The 6,818-nt window shown below is 48.1% G+C and overlaps 1 protein-coding gene across 2 annotated transcripts in view; it reads left to right on the top strand.

Annotated features, from left to right (window-relative positions):
* The first annotated feature begins 1,132 nt into the window (after window positions 1-1,132).
* Cmklr1 (chemerin chemokine-like receptor 1) overlaps window positions 1,133-6,818 on the top strand; it is a 48,304-nt gene continuing 42,618 nt past the window's right edge. For both annotated transcript variants that reach the window (XM_021187125.2, XM_029533912.1), the window contains exon 1: window positions 1,133-1,245. The gene's annotated coding sequence lies outside the window, so the exon portion shown is untranslated. The remainder of the gene's footprint in view (window positions 1,246-6,818) is intronic.

Below are 6,818 nucleotides of genomic sequence, written 5' to 3'. Positions count from 1 at the left end.
CCCATGCATGTCCTCTGGTGTGTGCACGCATGCGCACATCCACCGTACGCACAAAGCGTGTTGCATTCGGCCTCGACATAGCAAGGTTTGAAGGCCTGCCCTTCCCCATGGATGTGCGTCTGAGAAAGTGTTTAAAACCCGTTAGCAAACCCAGAGTCAGAAGACCGGATGAGAGCAAGAAAGGACGGCTTTTGCCTGCGGTGATGTCCTATTTATTCAAAATCTTACCCTTGTGGGAGCGTGATGTTTGGTCACACAAACCCGCGTGTGAGCTGCGGCAAGTTTGAGGCTTGGACATTGATTGGGCTTTCAGCTGTTTCTCTCCAGGGTTTACTCCTAGTAGCCAAATCCAAAGGGCAGAGATGGGTGGCTGCTTTACCACAGCCCAAATCGCGAGGGTAAGAGGTTGAGGCAGAGCCTGGCAGGCTTCGGTCTTGTCCCAGTATATATAGCCTAGGAAGCCCAATGAGAGCCTGCCTGGAAGTAAGTGAGCGAATGAGTGAATGAATGAATGAAATATATGTAAATGGACTAGGGATGCGGCTCAGTTGCAGAGTTAGCCTGTTAGTCTTTGGAATTCAATGTCTTGCTCTGTAAAGCAAACACATCAGAAAGAAAAGTCAGAAACAAAACCACAGAAGGAACCAGAGACAATCCCAACCGTCTTTGTGGGGGAGCCTGGCCAGAGCTCGGTGGGTCTGGTTTTGAGTCCTCTCTTGGTTTTATTTTGACCCTGTGCATAGCGTGTTCTCACCCCTAAGCCAGCATCTGGGATGTCTCAGACACGGACTGTGAGCGAGTGTCCACCTCACTGGGTGGGCACGAGGAAAGCGCCCCGCGCGCGTGCTTTGCTTCTTCTTCTCACGGAACAGGTAGGACCTCCCTCCCTCATAGTTGGACTTTCGAGAGCAGGAAGGAAGCTGCTGCTCTCCCACAGCCCCAGGAACCTGGCCGAGGCTCAAGGAGGCTCTTAACAATGGTGCTAAGGAGTGGGAGTGGACGGGGTTGCGCTACCCATACTGCCTTGCAGTTCTGTTTGTAGACCTCCTTGCTACCCAATCCAGGCTGGCTTTAAACTCTGTGGCCTCCTGTCTCAGCCTCCTGCGGGCAGAGATGGCAGATGTGCATGGCCAGGCCTGGCTCGTGCTGCTGCCTTCTGGAGAAGTCGTTTGCTCTCAGTTGAGGGGGATGAGCATCATCTTGTCAACACAGAGATTGGCTTTCGGGGGCGCATGGCCATTGAAGGTAGGATGGGGGTTCTGGCAGTCAGTATGAAGGGCTTCAGACAGGTCTGTGGAGGGCGGAGCTGAACCAGCGGGTTCAGTCCAAAGCATCATCGACATTACAGTAGAGAGCTGTGGGGAATCTTTGTGTAGTGGAAACTGAGGCCTGGAGAGATAGCCGACTCAACTGATCATCTGTCTAGCTTGAAGCAGAGCAGAAGCTCTTTAGCCATGTTGTCCAGCTCTGTCTCCTCCCGTGACTCCTGGCTGTGTTTGCCTCCTCCAGCTGTGCTCTGAGCATCTGTATGGTTTTTCTTCCACGAGCTTTGCGAAGGGTCTGTCTGGCTTCGTCTCCTGCCTGAGCACCTGCGGGAAGCAAGGCCGCTGGAAAGCTCTCGGGAATCGGGTGGGGGCGGCTTGAGATCAGGGTTTGTGCATCGGCCAGGGGACTTTGCCAAGCCATCTCCCCAAAGACTGGGAGGACCCCGTCCTCCCTCCAGGGTCTCCAGCTGCAGAAAGCCATGTTTATTTTTAATGTTGTGCAACATTAGCGAGGGTTTTGGCAGCCGGACACCTCTCAGCTAAAGAAAATGTGAGACAGCAGCAGCCCCTTCTTCCCACAGTCCCTCCAGTTTCCTCTCTCTGAGCTTCTACTCTCCTGCCGTCTACATTAAAATCTCATCCGTTTCCTCTCTTACCCCCTGGTTGACTCTCATTCTATTCTCATGCATTTTTGCTTGGCTTTCTCATTTGTCATCAAACGGAGGGGACTGATTCTCATTTTACTAAATATTTTCTCTTTTTCCCCCCTCGAGCACCAATTTTATTCATGGGTTTGGAGAAAAAAAAAACCCATAAGGTACTAAGGACTAAACTCATGATCTGGGTATGTCCAGCAAGCAGGCTAAACACTGAGCCACACCCTTAGCCTGATCCGTTATTTTTTAGATTAAAATGAACATGGCCACACTTTGAAGTAGAAGGTAAATGTATCTGGATTGTGTAAATAAGCTACAAATGTACCTGGATTATGTAAATGAGCTAAAGGCTTCAAAGAAAAATGTGGTGTGGGCTATACCTCAAACACCAGGTCTGGGGGGAGAAATCTCCTACTTCAGGATGTCTCTTTCTATAACACTCACCAGGCAACGGGCACTGGAGAAAAGCCCACCTGCATGTTTTAATTAAAGATTTATTTTATTTTGAATTGTGTATGCACACACAGAGGTATCATGCCTGTGGAGGCCAGAAGAGGGCGTCAAATTCCCAGGAGTTACAGATGGTTGTGGGATGCCATGAGGCTCTGGGAACACAGCTTGTGTCCTTTGGAAGAGCAGCCAGTGGGTGCTCTTAATTACTGAGCCGTCTTTCCAGCCCCTGCCTGTGTGCTTTGTAATAGGCAATACACTTCACACATCGTATAATAGCTTTACTGTCGTGTGATTGATGCTTTACACAATTTGCCCAAGGAAAGTACACAATTCAATTGTTTTTTTTTTTTTATTGAGTTCTCAAAATTGTACAGCCAGCACCGCAATCAGTTTTACAACATTTGTATTGTTTTAGAAAGAAACCTTGTATGTATTAGCAGTCCCTTCCTGAGTTCTCCCCAGTCCCAGGCAGCTGAAAACCTGCTTTCTTTCTCTATGAACCCACTCAATCTCTTCCCATAAATAGAACTATACATTTCATGGCTCCCTAGTTTATTTACATTGTAGCAGGCATCACTACTTCGCCACCTTTTACGCTCAAATAGTACTCTACTGTATGGATATTTTGTCTATTAATCTATTGATAGACATTTGTGTTCTTTCTTCCTTTTGGCTATCTTAAGTAATTCAGCTGGAAACATTTGTGTTCGACTCTTTGCCTGAACATATACTTTTTTTAAAAGAGTGCAATTGCTGGCCATTGTTATTTTGTTTTTGTTTATTATTTATTTTTATCTGCCTGAGGGAGCCACACCATTTTCTGGTTACTTTGACAGGGAGCAGGAGTTAGGTGACTTCGTTTTTTGTTGCTGCAGCATCTTGGTGAGGTTGAGGTGGTGCCTCCCTCCGAAGTCGATTGGCGTTTCCCTGGTGACCCATGACGTGGAATGCCTGAATGCTAATGAGCTGTGAGCCCTTGTTATGTCTTCCCAGCAGTCTCTGTTTCCGGTGTTTGCCCACTGGAAAACTGAGCTATTGGCTTGTTCTATTCCTTCCCCCACCCTTGTTGAATTTTGAGCTATTATTGGCTTACTTATTCTATTGCCCCCTCTGCCCCCCTGTTGAGTTTTGAAAGACCTTTATACAGTCCCCCTAGGAGCCCCTTAACAGATATACAAATTGCAAATATGTTCTTCAAGTCTATGGGTTGTCTTTTCTGTTTTTTTTTTTTTAATTTTCTGTTATTTATTTATGTTATTTATTTATTTATTAGTTCTCCAGGCAAGAACTAATTCCAGGCATGGTTTTGAGCTCCGACTTTATATTTCCCAGAGGAATGGAGCTGAGGCACAAAGATGCAGCCACGATTTTGCTAACGTCTGTCATTTGGAGTCTTTGCTATTATTTGCATATAGGATAATAGATTAGTAATATTTTCTAATACAATAATAGGGTTCTATTGTGAATACAGCTCCATGGACCACATGGAGGTCGCAGTGGGGGTCACACCAGGTAAGCACCCCGCTACTGGGGATACCGCAGCCCTCCACAGATGAATCTCAATGCATCAATCTGGTGGCTTCCTGGGAATAACGTTCTGGAAGTGTAGCTGTACAGCCTGAGCTAGTGCTGGAAGATTCGTGGCCCCAGATCCTCCTCCTCCGTCCACCCTCCTGGACTGTGGCAGGGATCGGTGGCTGCCCCCTTCAGTGCTTCTGTTTACAAAAGAATCTTCTTTAATGACCCTCCCTTCAGAGCTTGGGTTTTATGTTTTCTGACAGCTGTGTGTCATTATGGGTTAGAGTTAGGGTTCGGAGACAATGCAGGCTGATCACAGGCAGAGGAGCTGGCCAAGTGAGGTCCCAGGATTCCTTCTGAGAGACAACTTTCTTTCTTTCCTGCTAAGATAGCAATCCCCGGAAGTGAGGAAGCCCCAGGAGAGCCACATTCTGCAGGGAGCCTGCTTATCTCACAGGTCATGGGTGCCAGGTGCACGCTCTCCCCTGCTGACAGAGGACTCCGGGCTCTGCCCATTCTTGTCTGCAGCATTTATTTGCCTCTTGCATTCTAGCCATAAGAGATATTTTGAGAAAAGTTAACTCCTAAATGCTGGAATGGTGGTGGCTGACCATACAGGAAATGTCCTGATCACTACACAGGCAGATGTCCCATGCTATAATTGATGCATCCACCACTCAGTTATCTATTCATTCACTCTATCCATCAGTCCATGTGCCCATCTGTCCATCTACTCATCCTTTTACGCAGTCAACCATCTAACCACCCACTCATTTATTTACCCATCCACCATCTACCTATCCATCTATCCATCTACTTATTACCTATACATACACACACCCATCTACCCACCAACCAACTCATCCACCCATATCCATCCATCCACCTACCTATCCCTCCACCCTCCCACCTATCCCTCCACACACCCACCCATCCATCCATCCATCAATCTATCCACCCATCCATCCACTCACTCACACATCCATTCATCCATCCATCCATCCATCCACCCACCCACCTATCCATCCATCCATCCATCCACCTATCCACCCATCCACCCACCCATCCATCCACCCATTCACCCATCCATCCATTCATCTATTCACCCATCAGTCCATCCATCCACCCATTTATCCATCCACCCATCCATCCACCCATCCACCTACCCACCCATCCACCCACCCATCCATCCACCCATTCACCCATCCATCCATTCATCTATTCACCCATCAGTCCATCCATCCACCCATCCATCCACCCACCCATCCACCCATCCACCCACCCATCCACCCATCTATCCATGCACATTCACTGTCTTAGGTAGGGTTTCTTTTGCCATAATAAAGATCATAACCAAATCAACTTAGAGAGCAAAGAATTTATTTCACTTATTATAGCTCATCAAAGGCAGGACAGGAACCTGGAGGCAGGAGCTGATGCAGAGGTCATGGAGGGGTGCTTCTTACTGGCTTGCTTCCTCTGGCTTGCTCAACCTGATTTCTTTTAGAACCCAGGGCCACCAGCAAAGGGATGGCACTGTCCACAATGGTCTTGGCCCTCCCATATCAATCATTAATTAAGAAGATGCCCTACAGGCTTGCCTACAGCCCAGTCTTGTGGAGGCATTTCCTCAATTGAGGCCCCCTCCTCTCAGATGACTCCAGCTTGTATCAAGCTGACCACATACCCACCCACCCACCCATCTATTTGTTTATCCGTCTATCTACCTACCACATCCATCCATCGATCCACTCACATGACTACCCAAACATCCAACCATCAAACCAATCAACCAAAAAAAAAAAAAAAAAAACCAAGGACCTGTGTAAAGGGCTGGACATCAGACACTTGAGACCCCAGTGTTGAGAGGCAGAGACAAAGGTGGGGTAGTCTTAGCTAGGAACCTGGATTGAGTGAGTCTATCTGGAACAAATGTGCCTGGGAAAACTGAGCATACAGTTCAACACAGCCTCACCAGGCAGCCCAGGCTAACCCATGAACTCCTGATCCGTCTAGTTCAGTCTCCAGAGTGTCAGGGGTTACAGGAATGTGCCACTGGTCCCCAGTGGGTGTATTGGTCTAGACAGGGGCTGGCTCCTCACCTGTCCAAATACTTGGGGTTCTGACTCTCCCACGGGTCCTGAGGAAGCCAAAAAAGCTCCCTTTGCCTGTCTGTAAGCAATCGTAAGACCACACAGCCCAGTCATGGCTGGCGTGGGTTTTTATGAGAGGCAAGCATAAATTTGTATTGTTCACAAGGGGGACTTTTGGGGGTGAATAGGTCATAAGGCTAGAATCCTGAAACCTGGAATTAGTGCTGTTTGTTATAAAGGACTCCCCAAAGAGACTCTTTAATACTATGCCCCATGAAGTCACAAATAGAAGCTAGGCATCTATGGGAAGATGGCCCTCAGAGGACCCAGCATCCCTTGATCTGGGGCCTCTCACCCTCCAGGGCTATGCTAAGAAATGCATTCAGTGTGTAAACTCCTTAGCTCACCGCTCATCACCCTAGCAGTCAATACAGCCCACAGCTCACTTGCTTTTATCATTATAGCCACAAAGGAACTCAGGCCCAGAGAGGTGAAGTCATTTGCTGAAGTCACACAGCTAACAATGTGGTGGGTTGGGATTTGAACCTATGCTCTAAATTGGGATTCTGGGCTTCCTGCTGCCAGCTTTGCCCGGTCAGCTCCCAGGTTTCTAGCAAAGGGGAGGAAGGTGCTGCTGGAGCAGTCTTTCTCAATGACTAGGCCATTTTAAAATCAGTTCTTCAGCAGGCCGTTTGGATAGGATAGGTTAGAATCAGCATAGGATGGTTAGGGACCTGGGGTCTGCTCTCCTGGGCTCCGGCCGGCATCCTGAAGGCCCCGTCGTCGTCGTCGTCGTCGTCTTCTTCTTCTTCTTCTTCTTCTTCTTCTTCTTC

This window comes from Mus pahari, chromosome 23, assembly GCF_900095145.1.
Source record: "Mus pahari chromosome 23, PAHARI_EIJ_v1.1, whole genome shotgun sequence".
Lineage (NCBI taxonomy): Eukaryota > Metazoa > Chordata > Mammalia > Rodentia > Muridae > Mus > Mus pahari.
The sequence above is the reverse complement of the archived record's forward strand: the minus strand, read 5'-3'. Positions and strand labels throughout refer to the sequence as shown.